General features: G+C 40.2%; 1 protein-coding gene and 1 pseudogene across 9 annotated transcripts in view; one reads left to right on the top strand and one right to left on the bottom strand.

Annotated features, from left to right (window-relative positions):
* Orco (odorant receptor co-receptor) overlaps positions 1–20,089 on the bottom strand; it is a 1,419,553-nt gene that overhangs the window by 146,168 nt on the left and 1,253,296 nt on the right. The gene's annotated exons all lie outside the window — the stretch shown is intronic.
* Positions 7,648–9,094, top strand: LOC137238630 (general transcription factor 3C polypeptide 3-like; annotated as a pseudogene).

Below are 20,089 nucleotides of genomic sequence, written 5' to 3'. Positions count from 1 at the left end.
ACGGACATATCCGAGTGGGTGGATATGGACAAATTCTTGTCAAATCGCTTTCAGTCACTTGAAACCGTGTCTGGTTTTACAGGGAATGCCACTTCTAAAGTGCAAAAGTCAAACGCGTCGCGCCAATCGACGGAAACCCCTACAAAAAGACTTGGTGCTTTTCAAACAAAAGTATCCGAGCAACCAACAAAATCAATGTGTAAAATGTGCAAATCTACGGAGCACAGATTACGCAACTGTTCACGTTTTTGCGATTTAAACCCGGTAGAAAGGATTAAATTCGTCAAATCCACAAATGGCTACCTGAATTGTTTATCCCCAGGACACACAGGGACGAGGTGCACCAGTTCGTGCAAGTGTTCCAAATGCCACTCTCGTCACCACACGCTCCTGCATGCGGACACACTTCAGCAACCGGCGGTGCGCAATCCTTTCAAAGATGCGGATAATACCCCGTCAACTTCGGCACAGGCAAGGAAAAGACAGGAATTGGGACAACCACCTTCCTTCACCATGTCAAATCCTGCCATGCCAATTCCAGCACAGGCGTGCTATTAGGAACTGCTTTCGTACACATCCACCATAATGATACCGACTTCTCCGCGCGGGCACTAATTGATTCAGGGTCTGAATGTTCCTTTATAACTGAAAGACTAAAACGCAGAATCAATTTGCCAGCGAGGAAAATACATGCCCAGGTTTCAGGCATCACAAATGCGGTGTCAGCTCAGGTGAAAGAAGCATCCGACATCGAATTACGTTCACCAGTGGATCCCTGCTTCAGCCTGACTACACCCGTTCTCGTTTTAGCCAAACTCACTGGAAATCTTCCATCCTGCCATATTAACGCAATGACTATGCAGGCATTCCCAGACTTGGTTTTGGCAGATAAGAGGTTCTACGTCAACGAAGACGTAGACCTCATACTTGGCGGAGACATATATCCCAAAATTATAATGAGCGGTATAAAGAAGAATGTGCTAAACACACTCTTAGCCCAAGATACAGTGTTCGGTTGGATACTAACCGGTCGTATCGAATCACCGAATCCAACGAAGAGCGTTATGTCTTTCTACAACGAGGTTCCGTTAGACAACCAAATCAAAGCTTTCTGGGAGGTGGAAAATGTACTCAAAAATAAAATATTAAATGAAGATGAGAGGTATTGCGAAAAATTATTTAAAGAAACAATGAAACGTGATGAAGATGGAATATACACCGTATCATTACCATTCAGGCAGGATTACCCTAATAACATTAATTTAGGAACGTCCCTGAAACGCGCATGCTCTCAATTCTTCCGGAATGAGGGGCGACTAATAAAAAACCCAGATTTAGGTAAAGAATATGTTCGAGTGTTGTCAGAATATGAAACGCTCTGACATGTGAGAAAATTAAAAAAGAATATCCCATCCGACGATTCGGATCATTACTTCCTGTCCCACCACGCCGTTATTAAAGCAGAAAGTACCACTACAAAGGTACGCGTAGTATTTAATGCCTCCAGCCCTACGGCCAACGGTAATAGCTTAAACGATATTCTCCTCCCAGGCCCAGTTCTACAAGCCGATTTACCCATACTAATCCTACGATGGAGACTATACCGTTTCGTCTTCAATAGCGATATCGAAAAGATGTATCGACAAATTTGGGTGAACGAAAATCACACCAAATTTCAACGCATTGTGTATCGCACTTCCCCGAATGACCCTATTAGTCTCTACGAATTAAAGACGGTTACCTTCGGAGTGAATTGCGCGCGATATCTCGCGATAAGAACCCTCCTACAACTGGCAAACAACGTATCAAATTCACACCCTAAAGCGGCTAGCATACTGCGAGAATACATGTATGTAGATGACGTGTTAGCGGGTGGACATACGATCACATCGACAATTAAAGCCAGAGATGAAATTCGTCAAATCCTAAATTCAGCGGGCTTTCCACTTCGCAAATGGACATCCAATTCAGAAGACATTCTAAGGGACATCCCCAAAGCAGACCTGCTCAGTGAAAACTTCCTGGCCTTCGAAGATACCAGTTCAGTTAAAGCATTAGGAATTCGATGGAATGCCCTCTCCGATTTATTTTATTTTAAAGCAGGGACGCTGGAAAACCCGGCAAACATTACAAAGAGAGCGATACTATCAGCAATCGCCAAACTTTTCGATCCATTAGGGTGGCTGGCACCAATGGTCATTGTGGCAAAAATACTCATGCAGAGTATTTGGTTGGAAGGCACCGCTTGGGACGAACCAGTATCTACCAGTACGCTGGAGCGATGGAAAACCTTCACCGACCAATACCATGAAATCGATAAAATCAGGATACCTAGATGGGTCAACTTTTCACCAGGAACCGACAGGAACGGATAATGACATCTGGACAAACCTGCTACTAGCCAAACCCCGAGTAGCCCCAGTGAAAACTCTTTCTCTTCCACGATTGGAACTTTGCGGAGCCGTGCTGTTAGCGGAAATCACCGAATCAATTTTCAGGAACCTCAAGTTGGGACCAGTGAAAGTGCACCTGTGGACGGATTCAACTATCGTCCTCGCATGGATAAGGAAACCGCCCTGTTCTTGGTCCACTTTCGTCGCACATCGGATCACCAAGTTCATCGACATGGTCGGAAATAAGGACTGGTTTCACGTAAATTCAGAATCAAATCCAGCAGATTTAGGTAGCAGAGGATTACCTGCGTCTGAATTCGTCAACAACTCGTCGTGGTGGCAGGGACCTTCTTGGCTGCAAGAAGACACTTCCCAATGGCCAGCACAAGAAAGTCACTACATCACCTCAGTAGAGGAAAAGAGGGCGAAGACCTGCGCAACAACAACAGTAAATACTACCGATGTTCTCCAACGTTTTTCAGACCTACCTAGGGCTTTACGGGTGCTCTCATACGTTATGAGGTTCTACCGAAGGACTCACCCCAAAACAAAAAAATCATTTCAGGTCAAGTCACCTTTAATCTCCCCTGATGAGATCAAATCAGTAACTCAACTTGTCATTAAAATCTATCAGAAACAGCATTATAGTTCCGAATATAATGATCTAAATGCCGGAAAACCAATTGCAGGGAAAAGTCCAATACTCTCACTTAATCCCTACTTAGACCAACATGGCATCGTTCGGGTAGGAGGGCGACTCGGGGCGTCAAAGGACTTAGATTTTAATGAACGCCACCCAATCCTCCTCCCACACAACTGCCGGTTATCCCGTCTGACAGTCCTAATGTTTCATCAACAAAGTCTGCATGTGGAAAACCAACTCATGTTACGGGCGCGTATCAGACCCAATGCTGGATACCTAACATCAAAACCATGATTAGGGCAACCATTCATAATTGCAAAGTTTGCACTATACACCGAAAGCGTGCTCAGACCCAACTTATGGGTATTCTCCCTCGCGAACGCACGACCTTCAGCCGTGCATTCACGAATACTGGAGTCGACTTCGCTGGACCCTTCGACATCAAAAGTTACCGCGTTAGAGGGTGTCGACTATCCAAAGGCTATGTCTGCCTTTTAGTGTGTTTTTCCACACGAGCGATTCATCTGGAAGCCACTAGTGACCTCAGCACTGCCGCATTCCTGGCAGCTTTCGATAGGTTTGTTGCTCGGCGAGGATGTCCAAAGAACATCTACTCCGACAACGGAACCAACTTTGTCGGAGCCTCCAGAGCTCTCCGCTCGGAACTCAAAGCTTTCCTGGCGGACGCTCGCAATCAATTTCTATCCAAGTACAGTCACCAAAACTTCACATGGCATTTCATACCACCAGGAGCTCCTCACATGGGTGGGCTATGGGAGGCAGGGGTCAAAAGCTTCAAGAACCACTTCAAAAAGATCGCTTTGGATCACAAATTCAACCTTGAAGAGTTCAGCACCCTGCTTTGTCGAATCGAGTCCTGTCTCAATTCTCGACCGTTAAGCCCCTCCTCCAACGAGCCGTCTAATTTGGAGCCACTTACGTCAGGACATTTCCTCGTTGGAGGGCACCTATTAGCACCACCTGAGATCGACGTCAGCGAGAATCGCGCTTCACTCGTGAATCGATGGGAGAAACTTAAGACGCTGCATCAAACCTTCTGCAAACGGTGGAAGACTAAGTATCTCACCGAATTGCAGAAGCGCGTTAAGTGGAAGCATCCACAATCAAATCTCAAACCGGGGGACCTAGTCGTCATTAAGGAGGATAATCTATCCCCCAACGAATGGAGACTAGGTCGGATAGCCAATCTTCACTATGGCCCCGAAAACCGAGTTCGAGTCGTCGAACTGGATACGGCAAGGGGACAAACCACTAGACCAATTACGAAATTGGTACTCCTTCCGTCCGACGATAAGGAGGATTAAATGTAAGGGGCCAAAGTCCGCCTTACAAAACCCCAAAAACCAAAACTCTATTTCCCCCAACTACCTAAAATCAGAGGCCCACGGTTGGTGATACCATAGAAAGCAAATTAAGGAACCCGCGTCTTCGTGTCTCTCTATCCCTAAGCCTGCGTTTCTCCCGAGCCATATATTATAATCAACCCCCCGGTCTCGTGATGGTGCGAGTCTACCGGAGGGGAATCCACAACGTACTACGCGATGGCAATGGGGAAAGGGAGCGCGGGACATAAAGACGCGTTCAACCACGCGCCGTGATGCCCCGCTATCCCTAAGCTTGTGTCTCTCCCGAGGCCCTAAATATAATCAACCCCCGGTCTCGTGATGGTGCGAGTCTACCGGAGGGCGATCCTACATCTTCCTTTTTTTGTTATCTACCCCCGGTCTCGTGTCGAGTCTACCGGAGAGAATCTTACTCCTTGCTACTGGTGGGCAATGGGGAAAGGGAGCCAGAGGCACGAGGACGCATGAGAGCTTATCAAAAGCTCGCAAAACAAAAGGCAAAACTTAGGCTTCATACCAACACTAACCGCGGGCCCCTTGAAGAAACCATCCCACAAGTCACTCGCTCACCCAGAGCGAGGACACCAGAAAACACCCAAATTCACTCACTCCCCAGAGCGAGGACCCCAGAAAACACCCAAATTCACAACCAAATTAACCATATTAACCTCGGTTTGCAGAGCTTTGCGGAAACCATGGAATCGTGGACTCGTGGACCTAACCCAAATCAAAATTCACCGTTCAACGTCAAAAAAAACCCGACCAGTAAATGAGTCACGTAAAGCAAAAAAAATATATATCATTGGTAACTAGGGGAGATACCGTAACGAAATGCACTCATTGAGTATGTTAAATAATTGTTCGGAACCTTCATCTCCATTTAAGAGTTTGGAGAATATGTTATATTTGGAAATTAACGGTTCACCTGGACCACTTCCATGAAGACTTAAAAGGACAAGAGCTTTCCGAAATTTCTGCATAAACGGGTGAATACTCCTTGTTTAGCAGGAGCGCACAAAAGTTGGACTCTTCTGTCCAAGTTAGGGTCGGAATATAGAGTTCTAAGGCAATAAGTCATTTTCCTTATTTTTTTTGTCAGTTCATTGCGGCTGCTGCGTAGAGTATCGCCCTATCACAAAATATTTTTCAAAAAAATTCCCATTGCGGGAGTAGCACAAAAACGTCCTATTTCAGAACTGGGTTGAGGAGTGCCGTATCTCAGAATGCTTTTCATTAACTTAACTCCTCTTATGTCAAAATGCATTGAAATTATGCTGAGATAGGAAGTTTTTGAAACAAATTTTGAGATAGTGTATTTTCGTATAAAATTCTAACGTACGGCATTCTTCAAACAATTTCTGAAAGACTGACAAAACCAATATGACTTTATCAATTCACGAAATATTTAATAGAAAAAAGAATTATTTCCCCAAAACCTTTAGCATTTACAAATTTATTATCACTACTAATATACTACCTGATCATTCGGCCCATTAAATTTTTAACTACCAAAGATACCTGTCTACTACAATTTCACTGAAGGGGATTGAATTATTCCCCGTTTCCCTACTTCGTACAAGTAACCCGTCCAGATTGCTCATCGAAGAACAAACCTCTAGTAATTGAATTAAACTCACCCTCTCTTTGTTCATTGACTGATAGCTGCGTTTCGTGAATGGATGTGTAACTCTTTACAGTGCACCACCGGATAAATTGGGTACTTCCGGATCCATGATCTCATCAATTTTCATTGGTTTCATAACGTCCGCAAGGAGTTGTGGAGGCATATAAGCGTCACGTATTTTACCGGGAAGCTAATGACACCTAAATTTATTGAAAAGGAAATATGAAGTTTTCCATCGCACACCGTCATTTACGTAAATACGTTTATATCATCTATGAAAGCTCAAACCACATATAAAACGTTTTCCACTATGGAGGGGTTGGTTGGAGCTTTCACTGGCGATATTTTAGACTACAATTATACTACCAATGAGCTCCTGTTAATGAAGTTGGTTGAGAAACCACATTTTTGATTTCATGAATCCTGTGCGGACGCTGCGGCAATATTGCCCGGCAATTGTCCTGAACTTGTGTATACCAACGTAGTTATATGCTGGTGGCAGTTGTTGGGACTGTGGCATGTGTGGTGAAACATTTGCACTGCCTGACTAACCAGCAGCACCTTACAACAATTGTGGATTCGGTGTACCTTGATAGCCCAGGCCAGGCATTGAACCTGACATACTACCATATGGCATACCACCACCAATATATTCCAGCTACAGGTCCACCCTGGCATTTCAATACTATCCTTAATATTAGATACAGGTAATTCCTGCCCCAAAATCATGCCAAGGTTATCGCATAAATTGAAAACATCAATTAAAATATTATAAATTGGATTATTCGACTGCGAGATAATAAATTGATTTAAGAGACCTTCATTGTTTCTTCATTTGTTAGTAGAAAACAAACTGCAAGTATATTGGCCAAAAATATGCTATGTGCCTTCTGAATTTCCTCAAAATCTAAAATCTAAAAATTTAAATTAACTTTCTAATACATCGACTTGTGTATAATACTGCAAGTTGTCAATGAAAAACATTAGTTGATTTAAGAGATTTGTCAATTTCGTGCTTCCAGGTGTATTCATCTTTGAACGACGAATATTATTGCTCCATATCATATGCAATTCAAATTGAGTCTTTTTTATCAAGAGAAAAAATCGAAATAATATGTTATACTGCTCTATCACCTTGGGCGAAAATAATAAATGGAGTGGCCAATTGATTTTATAACTTAATTGCATATACTGCAAGTAGTTATGTTCCAATTCTTTGGCGTTAGTACCCCGCATAAGCGGTTTAGCAATACTCAATGAGAAACGTTCCAAATTATCCGACACCCCAACGCCATGGGCTGCTGATTCGAAAGCTTTAACAAAGCCATGCACTTTATTTTCATTATATTTATGTTTGCCAATAATGTAGGTCAGGCGCAAAACTCCAAATATAATTCGCCACGGCCGAGGAGAAAAAATTCTCTCATCAATTTTAATTGTTGCATCAAATCAGCCTAGTTTATAGCAATTTCAGATAAACGTGTTGTTACATACGTTTTTTATTTCGTTAACAATACTCTCATAATGCTTTTCATTTAATTCCTCGTCATTTTGCAGCATTTGTATTTTACCAAAATATATTTGCTCCTTTCCATTGCTCAACGAACTATATACTAAAAAAAAATGGCTACATTGTTTTTTTCTTAAATTATAAAATAAAAATTTAGATTTAGATTGATTTCAATAAGTCTATCGATAAAGTCTAACCGTACAAAATGCAAAAAACGACTTCTTAATTGAAGAGATATCTGCCAACGATGTTGCCGAATCAGAGCTTTTGGAATTTACAGAAACTGAGCCGATAAAAGTGCTGGATATTATCACACCTCAAAGCACACCAACCGCAAGCAATATCAATGATGGTAATTTGGAACCATCGGGCAGTGCTACCACAATAGTTAGCGAAGGTGAAGCTGCTCTGATCAAACGTTCCTTACGTGGTGAAGTTGACTTCCCAGAACATTTTACCAAACTTGAGCCGGGTGATGAAGAAGAGGATGATGTAGATAAAGTCGAAAGAGATGCACAGGAACATCGCAGGCATGGCTATAATAAACTGCCTCGGTCAGAAACATCCGCTGAAAGGCCACCAGCAAAACCAACATCTACCCTTAAACAAGTCGACACATATTTAAGTGATGTTGAATTGCGTAGTAGAACTGTTGGCGGTGGCAGCACTACGCGCCGGCATACCGTACTAAACGCAGATCTGCAAGGATTAATGGGAGAAGCAAATTTAAGTTTTGCACGTGGACAAATTGATATTGCAGAGAAAATTTTTTTGGAAATTTTACGTCAAAATCCTTTGGCGGCGGAGCCATTCTTCACTCTGGCAGAAATCTATGAGTCGAGAGATACAGAGAAGTATCTATATTTTCTAACAATTGCTGCTCATTTAGACCCACATGATCGTGATCAATGGATACGTATAGCCGACTTACATATATCAAGGGGCAATGCGCAACGCGCGCGAGTATTTTATACCAAAGCTATTAAGGCAAATCCGAAAGATTATGATTTACGCTTACGTAAAGCACGTATGCTCGAAGAGATGGGTGAAACACATAATGCTATGCTGACTTATTTGCTTATGATACCACATATACCATCTTCAGAAGTAGACTTATGTTTACAGGTTGGCAAGTCTGTTGCCCACCATTTCCGTGGTATGTCCAAAGATGCCATCGCTCTTGAAGCTATGGATATTGCTTACAGAATTTGTGGCCAACATTTTACACTCTAAGAGCTCAACTTTTTTATGGATTTGCTAATCTTTAATAAATCATATGCCTTACTATTGCGTTGTTTATGAGAACACACTGCACTGGAACTGGAAACGCAGCGAGAAAATGATTTGGAATTGATATTCTTTTGTGTTATATCCAATGATTTTATACCGGATTTTCGTGCCAAACTTTGTATTAGTCTAACACATTTACAAGCAAATCATTTAATTGGCTACCTCATACAAAATGTACTTGAACATATGGGCGGCAAAAATGGTCCAATACAAATGAGCCCAAAAGCTGCCGGTGGGCAGAGTGCCCAAAGCTGGGCCGGCAGTGAGTAGTCCAAAAAAGCTTGTGCGTTCATTTTGTCATGGGTTCTGGCTAGTCAGACTTGTCATTGCCGGAAAGTGTACTCCTTGGAATGCGCCATTCATGCTGCGTATTGTTGCAATAAATGCAACGCCACCGCCATTACCTGAATAAATAAGAAAAGAAAAGACAATTTAATTAATAAAAAGAAATAAAATTCAACAATGAAAATTAAAATAAAACCTAACCTGCGACATACTTACCGCGTGCGTTTTTTTTTTTCTCAATGGAAATGTCATATATTTTCTCACACATCACGTACCGGATTACAAGTTCACCACAGCAATCATGCCATACAAAGGAACGAGAAATGGAAGAGTTGCCATGTCAGCTAACTCGGCCACCCAATGGTGCGTTTCTTGTCTGCGTCTTTATAAGAGCTCAGGGACTCGTTTTTTTTTTCTGACAAAGAAAGACAACACAAGGATACTCTCTCCAACCAACAACCCTTTTCCAACCAAATATATCGAATACATTTTTTTTTGGTAGGCGAATTCAAGTTTATTGATGGAGATTAAAGGAAAAGTCAGGAAAAATTAATTCATGGCTTTTTTTAATATTTCATCACTTATGATGACGTATACTTTTTTGGGCATTCCCAACATCGATAAGGAAAAAACTTCATGTGCCCATTCAGATGAGCAACGAGGCACGCAAACGATCCAAGCGTCCTCTGGCACACCCGGCAGCGATAGGACCCTTGCGACGTTGGACTCTGGGGTGTCCGCTGCACCCACAACTGACCCGCACACCCCCGATAAAGTTGGGCGTACCAGGCGGTGGCCCTCCCACGCGCCCACACAATAATGGGATTCCGCTGAACTTGAAACACTTCAGGAGCGATGCCCTCAACGCCCCTACCACCTCCTGCTGCAGAATCTCGTCCGGCACATAGCACTCGTAGGATCCCCTCCGCCGCTCCATATAACGGATTTCGGCAACCAATTGAAGGGCCCCCGCATCCTCACGCTCCAAAATTTATCGTAATGGACTGCATTCTCGAGAAAATTGAAAGGAAAAGAGAAAACCAATTAAAAAAAAAATTACTAAAAATCCGTTAGGAATTTGTCATACTTACGTTTTACCAGCCTGAAAATCCTTTTACAAATAACAAAGTGGTGGGGATAATTTATCCACCACAATCCCACATTAATGTATCCTGGATGTCAACCCGCAACATAACAACGGAAGCCTCATTAGTGCTGTCAGACTAAGGGCGGATACCGAACACTAAATAGACAAAATCAGTACCGAAAACCGCAAAACGTCACACGCGGGACTGACGCGTTTTGCTATTTTTACTCATGTGGGCGTCTCCTGCAGTACCAATCAGTCATACACAACAAAGGAATTCAAAAAAAAAAGGAAAACAAAACAAAAACAAACCTCTCCTTGCACAAAAAATTTAACATTTAACATACAAAGACATTTTTTTTGTTGTTTTTTACCCTTTACGTGTTTTGGGCACTGTTTTCTGGCTGGGGGGCAGGGCTTGTTGTTTTTCAACAACAAACAGTCATTATAAGGGCTCGGTACAAAAACAATCCGAGTCCGGAAATAAAAGAATCCCGACACGACAAAATCCCGAAATTGGAAAAAGTCAACTGTTTCTACCGGCCTAGTGTGCTACTGCCCCAGTGACCTAGTTTTTTTAAAAGGGCAAGCAAATACAGATATGTATATATATATTCGCACACCAAAAATTCACCATACCAGCTGTCAGCTAACCAAGAAATACACGACAGGGTTGCATGCAATCTCAGAATGGTACGTGCAGATAGAACGCGTCGTGGAGAACGCATCGCCAATCTGCATGCAAGCACCGGCAGTTGGTACACGTTCGAATTTAATTACGATTTTCGCTATTCGTCATGATCTGTCGCACAAAATTAAATCCATACCTTCGTCAGCCTCTACGCTTCGTTTTAAACTCGCTTTATTCATCTATTTTAACATACGTTTGTTAACAAAACAACACGCGTATCACGAAAACAATTAATTTTGCGCGGGTGGCTTGGAATCACGTCCGTTCCAACCTCCCACACACCGCAATCTTACTGGTTTTGTTAAAATGCATAAGCTGCTTGAAATCACAGAACTAACTAATAATATAATACACAACTGAAGAAATACATGCGCTGCAGCGAAAACGCGCATCACTCAACCAACCTCACGGCCACTCGCCCTGGCACATCCATAAAATGCCACAGTCGCCCTGAGAGCGACACGACACGTTAGACGCTGGAACGGAGACCTCGGCCTCTTCGTCCAGCCCAGAAAAACCTCAAACCCTCGAGTCTGGAACGGAGACCTCTGCCTCTTCGTCCAACCAAAAAAAGAAGAAAAAAACCGCAAGTCTGGAACGGAGACCTCGGCCTCTCCATCCGGAACAAACAAAAAAACAAAGAATAACAAAAAACGGTGCCATTCTGGATCGGAGACCTCGGCCTCTTCGTCCAGCCTTACTGGCCACCGATTATACATATATCACGTTCTGAACTTTTATATATTAGAGTTACGTATAAACCAATGGCAAGAAATATTCACTTCTAACTGTTCATAACAGCTAATTTTTTCATCTTAGCTCAGGTGGCAGGCTAAGCAAGTCGGAAAGGATTCCCGGCCATTTTGCGTCGCAGACGAACTCCTCATTTAGATTAAGTTTAGTGTGTAAGTCTTATATTAATTTTTCTCGTTTCAGCGGAGGTGATTGGCGGAAACCGATGTTGCGTATCGCAAGGAATGGCGGTCATGTTTAGGCAGGATACCTAACATTTCCGCATCTGATTGCGATTCCCCCAATGCAACTCTGCAAATCGATACTCGATACTCGACTTAACTTATAACCACCTACACCATCACCCTCATGCATGTGCATGCATGTACATGCACGTGTATGTGTGCTTTTTGTCAGCACTCATGCATATGCATGTCGGGGTTGATGTGTGGGTGCCTTTCCCCTCCAAAACGAAGGATTTTGCGGGTCAACGGTTATAGCTTGCTATACAACCGGCCTCTTGACTTTCAACAGCCGTACAGCTCACATCTGCCGCCAGCGATCTCTGCCGTAATTGTTTGCGTTTATTCAGGTAATATTGTAACCATTGCTATTTTTACATTTACACAATAAATCATATATATTATAACGAGAAATCTCGTCTATTTGCTATCCCATACACCTATTCCCACTGAGATCGACCACGGTGCGCCCACCTACCTCCAGGAGCCCACGCACCCCGGCCGAACACGCAGAATACGTATCATTAAAATAGGTGGAGTCCGTAGGAATCAAGCCGGAGTAGAGGTCATGTGACCTAGACTGGTGTGCACTTTCGGTGTAGTTATCAAACTCTTTTTGAATCAATTTTTCTAGTACTATTGCAATACTAAGCTTGAGCGATGCGTGGGAGAAGTCCGACTTGGGAATCATGTTAACACTTTCGTAAATGTTTTTCCACTTTCTGACCCAGTAGGAACCTTGCCTTACTGCTTCCTCTGCTACAACGCGGGGGAGTCTGTATGGAGTCAAACTTAAACAGCGTGAAATATAAAGCATGTGTGTACGCAAAGTATGTATGAGTAGGGAGCATAAACCTGATTCTAGGTGTATCATGTATGTGTGTATTGGCGGCCACCGTGGTGTGATGGTAGCGTGCTCCGCCTATCACACCGTATGCCCTGGGTTCAACTCCCGGGCAAAGCAACATCAAAATTTTAGAAATAAGATTTTTCAATTAGAAGAAAATTTTTCTAAGCGGGGTCGCCCCTCGGCAGTGTCTGGCAAGCGCTCCGATTGTATTTCTGCCATGAAAAGCTCTCAGTGAAAACTCATCTGCCTTGCAGATGCCGTTCGGAGTCGGCATAAAACATGTAGGTCCCGTCCGGCCAATTTGTAGGGAAAAATCAAGAGGAGCACGACACAAATTGGAAGAGAAGCTCGGCCTTAGATCTCTTCGGAGGTTATCGCGCCTTACATTTATTTTTTATTTTTAGGTGTATCATATAATTTGGTGTGTTAGATGGCAGAAATATTAACTTTTTACAAAGAAACGAAGAAGTTTCTCTACGCATTCACACTTATCAACAAACACAAACAAGTGATCGTGGGGCGCTCACTTTTAAATTAAATTAATAAGAATTTCTAAATTGGTATACCTCTAAAATGAACTGCTTGGTGAGCAAAGAAAAAATCGAACGTAATAGTTCAAATAAAATTGATTGTTCAGATTGCATGAATTTCTTTCATTGCAAGTGTGTAAATACAAAAGCCGCGGATATCGAATTCTTCAAGGTAAACAACAAAAAATATCGCTGTGAGAAATGCACTGCTATGCGTAGGAAAACAGTGCAGGCAACAATAACGCCGGCTCATTCTGCTAATGCTACAAATGCATCAAATGGAAAAAAACAATACAGTGCATTGTGCGCGCGAACCTGTGCGAACAAGGAAGAGCAAAATAATCAAAAACTGGGTGAGCAGCACAAAGCAACAAACATATCGGAGCAGATAATAAATCTGAATTTGCCTGAAAAAGAAAACACGGTATGCGATAGCGAATTTGAGGGAAAAGTTACTCTGCAGCTTTTATACGAAGAGATACTAAGCCTCAAACAAGTAAATATTGAATGTTTAAATACAATACAACAGTTGAGAGATGAAAATGCGGAGTTAAAACAAAGAGTGAATAAGCTTGAAAGTAGGTTGAATTGGAAAGAACAAAGTCAATTAGAGAGCTCGATCGAAGTTGTGGGTGTTCCGAATGTCAGCATAGAGAATGCAAAAGAATGTGTTGAGGAAATTTTCAGAGATGCTTTAAATGTGCAGGTATCTGAAGATGAAATTGAGAATATCAGCGTTAAGCACATCAATGCGCGACAATTCCAACACTCCAATAATAACGTCAGTAGTATTGTTTGCATAAAGCTCAGATCAGTGGAAGTAAAGAAAAAAATTATGATGGCCAAACGGAATGCAGGGAAGAGGTTTAATACGTCGCTATTTTCTGATACTAGCAACAGGAGAATTTATATAAATAATAGCTTTACTAATTATTATAGAGCTTTGTTCTTAGCTGCTAGTAAAGTAAAAAGGGATAAAAAGTATAAATATTTATGGTTCAACAATTCGAAGCTTTTAATGAAAAAAAAATGAAAATGAAAGAGCTGTTATTGTAAAAACTTTCGATGATCTTCTTGAATTTAGCTAAACTAAATTTATTATTACGTTTATTAAGTTTACAACTAGTTAAATTATGAACACAAGATCAGTTTTTATAAATAACAGCCCTATAATAAATGCTGTTAATGACCCTTATTTATTAGCAACAAAGGACAACCAATTCACTTTTTTACATCAGAATGTGAGAAGTCTAAGGCGGAATTTTGACTCCTTAGCTTGTAATCTTGAATCCATTAGTAAATAAAATAAAATAAATGTAAGGCGCGATAACCTCCGAAGAGATCTAAGGCCGAGCTTCTCCATTAGTAACCTTCCTGATATATTATTTGTTTCTGAAATTTGGATCTTTTCTTACGAAGTAATGGACTACATCATTCCTAATTATAAATTTTTTGCTAATACCAATGAAGTTTTTATACGTGATTATTACGAATGTGAGGTTACATGTCTTAGTTTGACAAGCGCTGATATAATAAAAGTTTCTTTGAAGATATGCAATGTACCTTATACTTTTGTGTGTCTGTATAGATTTCATTGTCATCATTTCAAAGCTTTCCATGAGGAGTTTTCTTTTTTTTTTTAAATAATGAAAAAGCGTCTAAAATTTTTATTTTGGGAGACTTAAATTTTGACCTATTAAGAACTAACGTTTTATTAGATAGCTATCTTGCGCTTCTAGCAGACCATGGTTTAGTTTCTTTCATTCAAGAGCCAACGCGTCCAGACTCAGGGACCTGTATTGATCATCTATATGTTAGAGGGAATAATATGGATGATAATATGTATATTGGAATAAACCTTGATCTTGGAATTTCCGATCATTGCATGACTGGTGTTCAGCTAAGGAATCTTAATGTAAATAGGCGAGTTAACAATACTATATTATCAGCCACAAGAAAAATAAATTTCAATGTCCTAAGTGAATCTCTTCGCCATGAAAATTGGGGAGCTGTTTTTGCTGAAAGCAACGTAAGCCGGGCTTACAACTTGTTCACAAAAACACTCATTGACTATATAAACTATGCAATTATTTCCTTTTTTCCTAACCGAAACACTTTACCTCTCAAACCTTGGATAAGTCATACCTTAGTAAAAAAGATTAATTTGAAGAATATGTTAAGGAACAAAAGCAATAAACATCCGATGAACACCAAGCTCAGGAAACGGGTACGTCGCTTGACATATAGATTAAAAAAAAATATACGCAAAAGTCGCGATGAATATTTTCAACGTATAATAATTGCAGCAAATGGCAACTCAAAAAAGGAATGGAATGCTGTGAATAAAATTATAAACCCTAGCTGTAAGAGAAAGCCTGACTCTATTGTGTTAAGTGTGGATGGTGTTAATGTCTCTGACTATCTCGAAATTTCAAATGTATTTAATAACTTTTTTGTGAATGTAGGTACCGTCTCTGAAACGTTAAGCGATACAAATCATTTCATTTGCCAAGCAGATCCAATGTACGCAGAGTTCATACCTCCTAGTAACAGCTTTTTCCTTGATCCCATCTCAGGTTCAGAAATTCTTAAAATTATCAAGAATTTAAACAATTCCGGTTCAAGTGGTATTGACAACATTTCGAATCGCGTGCTTAAGAACATAGCTCTTTATATTGTCGAAATGAAATATTTATTTAACTTAAGTATATCTTCGGGAGTTTTTCCAGAAGACTTAAAATGCGCCACGGTGATACCGCTTTTCAAAAAGGGTAACAAAAAAGACAAAAATAACTACAGGTCCATATCACTACTGTCGTTAGTATCAAAAGTTTTTGAAAAAGCATTGAAAAGTAGGAAAAGTAAAATAAATTTTTTTAGCCCAATGCAATTTGGATTTAGGTCTGGACTGTCAACTGAAGACGCTCTTCTTGACTTTTGTTCATCTATTTACAAAGCAATTGACGAAAGGAAAAGCTGTGCTAGTCTTTTTGTAGATATAACAAAAGCGTTTGATATGGTAGATCACAGTATTTTAATGAATAAGCTCAGTTCGGCTGGTTTTCGTGGGAACTTTCTTAGTTGGCTTGAGTCATACTTAACGAGCAGAGTTCAGAGAGTTAAAGTTAATAATATTCTAAGCGACCCAGATCTATAAACTTAGGTGTGCCACAGGGTTCGGTTCTTGGGCCAATTTTGTTTTTAATTTACATAAATTCGGTATTCTCATTGCCATTAATGGGTAAAGTTACAGCCTTTGCTGATGACCTAGTCATCGCATATGGTTCACAAAATTCTTTTAATCTTAATGCTGATATTAACCACGATGTCTTTTTGTTAATAACTTGGTTCGCAAGCCATAAACTCGTGGTAAGCAGTAAAACAAAGTTAATATATTTTAACTTAAGTGGAAGGGAACCAGCAAGGAACGATATTATCTTTCATGCTTCCAATTGCAAGAGACACAAATTGTGCGCTAATAACTGTTCTCAACATAGCACTACACTCAGTTTTAACGAGGCAATAAACTGTATCAGTAAATGCTTTAAGATCGAAATGTCTCAAATTGGTTATCACATATATCTGCTATGAAGGTTTATATGCTGTCATATATATATAATATAATTTAAAAAGATTGTGCTCAAATAGGGTTTTGGCTCTGGTTTATTATGGACTATTTCACTCAAAATTACAATATGGTGTTAGTTGTTGGGGTGGTTCCTATGCTTGTACAATTCATTCGCTTTTAATTCTACAAAAATGTCTTATCAGAAGAATGTGCAACGTTGGTCGTCTAACGCATTCTATAGATCTTTTCAAAACACTGAATATTCTTCCCATGAGTCATTTATACTATTATAAAGTTCTAAACATTTTTTTTATAAGGAGCGGGTATGCACAAAGTCCGATATACAACATTCACAATCTAAGAAGGGCACTGCTGCCTCTAGTAAGAGTTCCTAGATTTCGCACCACAATTTTTCGTAACTTCTACACCGTTGTCTCGTGTAAACTATACAATAAACTACCTGCTGGGATATAGCTTATTGGAAGGCTACCAGCGTTTCTGAGGGAAGTGAAGAAATGGCTTCTTGGTTTCAATCATGAGGAGATAGAAATTCTGCTGCGTCCTATCTCATAATTCTTTGATGTTTATTAAGATCTGATGTACTTTTATAGTAAAAAAAAAATATATATATAACTTTATATCTCTAATTATTGGTTGTATTTATAATAGTTGTATCATTGAATCTCTCTACTCATGCTTATCTTATATATTGTACCTCTTTATTGTAATGCGCCCCACAAGCATTTTAAAAAAGCGAATACCGAATGGAAGAAATGGAATTTCCACTGCTCATAATATGAGTATTTAATGTCATTATCTATTTTCTTATTTAATTATTAACTTAGATTGTAATACTGTATAATTATAAATGTTTATAAGAAAATAAAGAAAGCAAACAAACAAACAAACCCCATATTTGGGCTCCATAAAACATGATGGACCTACATGCGGCGTCAAAAATTTTCATCTTTTTTGAGATACAAATGCGAGGGTTATTTATGTATTTTAACCATGTAGCATTTATAGCTGTCTTAACCTCTGCCAGTTTCACCTCAAGGTGCTTTATGTACGATAATTTGTAGTTCAATAGAACTCCCAAGTACTTGTACTCATTAACAATTTCAATGATCTCACTCACATAATTCCATTGAAAAGTAGGAGACCTGTTACATTCCCTGAAAACTATTATTTTAGATTTGGCGAGGTTAACTCTCAAGCCCCACTGCATACTGTACTCGTAAAGCTCATTTATCATTTTCTGTAAAACTTGTGCCGAGTCGGCTAAAACAACGATTTCGTCGGCGTACATAAGAGCTTTTACTGTTGTGTCCGCAACCTGTACACCGCCGGTGAGACTGTCACTTAGGTCATTTATATATATCGAGAAAAGAGTTGGACTCAGCAAGCAACCTTGTCGAACACCTTGATTGACAGTAAACGGCTCAGAAAGCACTCCATCAAACCATACCTGAGATGATGTATCTTTATAAATGAGTCGTAGAACTTCTATAATGTGGCTGGAGAGACCGATATGAGCCAACTTGTAAAAAAGCATATTCCAAGGAACTGTATCTAAAGCACATGAAAATATATGATAAATGAATAGTTTTTTCGGAAACCCGCCTGGTATTCCGTAGTTATATTGTTACAATCAAGCCACGCGTTGATGCGGCTCAGCAGCCAACCAGCGAAAATTTTATAAATTGAATCAAGCAGTGATAGGCCCCTGTAGTTGGATGGAAGATCAGGGTCACCTTTTTTGAAAAGGGCGACTATAATAGCGCTGCGAAACGAATGAGGTACTAGTTTTTTTAGAAAAATTGCGTCAAACAAAGCAAGTATTTCGGTTAAGAGGGATTGTGTCGCTTTGTTTTCTTTCAAACCTTTGAGTACAAGCTGCAGCTCACGGAGCTCAAAAGGGGCATCGAGAAAAGGGTCGATCACTGAGGGCAACGTCCATTGCATGGAGGGTGCTTCATGTGTATTCGACAACAGCATCTTAAATATATAGGTCTCCTAGCGTCAAACTACCAGTCACACTATGAGGACGGTTTTTTAACGAGTTAGCAACCCGCCACCAGTCTTTTGAGTTTCTTACTGTATTTAATTAGTCAATTTCTTTGCATCTATATTCTAATTTTTTCTTGGAGCACAGCTTAGAATAGCTAGAACGAAGTGCAACATAAGATACGCGAGTTTCTTCAGAACCACTAGTTCTAAGTTCATCTAAATGTTTCAACAACTCTTTGCGCGCCTTAAAACATTGGCTGTCAAACCACGCATTTTCCGAAATATATTTATGTTTCCTACAAAAAACCGCAGCAGCAGATTTTACTTTATTTTCCAACGTGTTACCATAACATCAGTTAATTCACCAGTATTTGCAAAGTCACACACGGGCATTGAGCTAATACGATCAGCATATCTTTGCGTATGCTTCGGTTTCCGTGATAATTTCGCGGGGCATATGCTTAGAGGGGCATTACAGTCCTTCACTGTAACCACGAATTCGATGCAAAGCGGCATATGATCCGAGATTTCTTTCTTATCCACTGAAAAGTTTTTAACTGCCACAAGAAGATCGAAAGAGCATATGGCATAATTAATAACCGAACTTCCTACAACACCGCAAAACGTAAATTCACCAGACCTATCATCAGATATCCTACCATTTAAAATAACTCCGCCAACATCTTCGGCTAGGCTCAGTACTTTTTTACCCTTTGCATCAGTTACTACGTCTTTTGAATTTCTGTTTTCTGAAATACCAGGCAGTCCAGACACCAGATTACTATCAATTTCTTGAGATTTGCCTATGCGTGCATTTAAATCTCCAAGAACAAAGAAGGAGTCTGGTTGCTGGGTAGCTATAAAATTTTCCAAACGTTTAAAATCTTCACACCACTTGTTACAATTTAGATACTGAGGGATAAACCAAGTATTAACATGTAAGTTGAAATTGTATTTTATAAACATTGTCCAAGCTTCTTTTAAAACCAAACAGACACCCACCACTAGCTCGACCAGCTTTATTTGTCTTAACAGCATCTACCCAATGTAGGACGTAATCTTTAAAAAGGTGAGAAAATTTTGATCTGTCATCCGAGATTACATGTATTTCAAACAAAAAGGAAACGTCAAAAGTATAAATATACATAAAAGAGTTATTAAACAAAAGTTTACTGCGTAGATTAGCTACATTATATGATACAATTTTGAGCCCTGATTCCCTAACACCTCTACCCAAGTCTGCAAACTCGTGCCTATCCACCACTAGTTT

The sequence above is a fragment of the Eurosta solidaginis genome, chromosome 1 (genome assembly GCF_040869045.1).
Source record: "Eurosta solidaginis isolate ZX-2024a chromosome 1, ASM4086904v1, whole genome shotgun sequence".
In the NCBI taxonomy this organism is placed as follows: Eukaryota; Metazoa; Arthropoda; class Insecta; order Diptera; family Tephritidae; genus Eurosta; species Eurosta solidaginis.
Note: the sequence above shows the minus strand (reverse complement) of the source record. Positions and strands in the feature narration are given on the sequence as shown.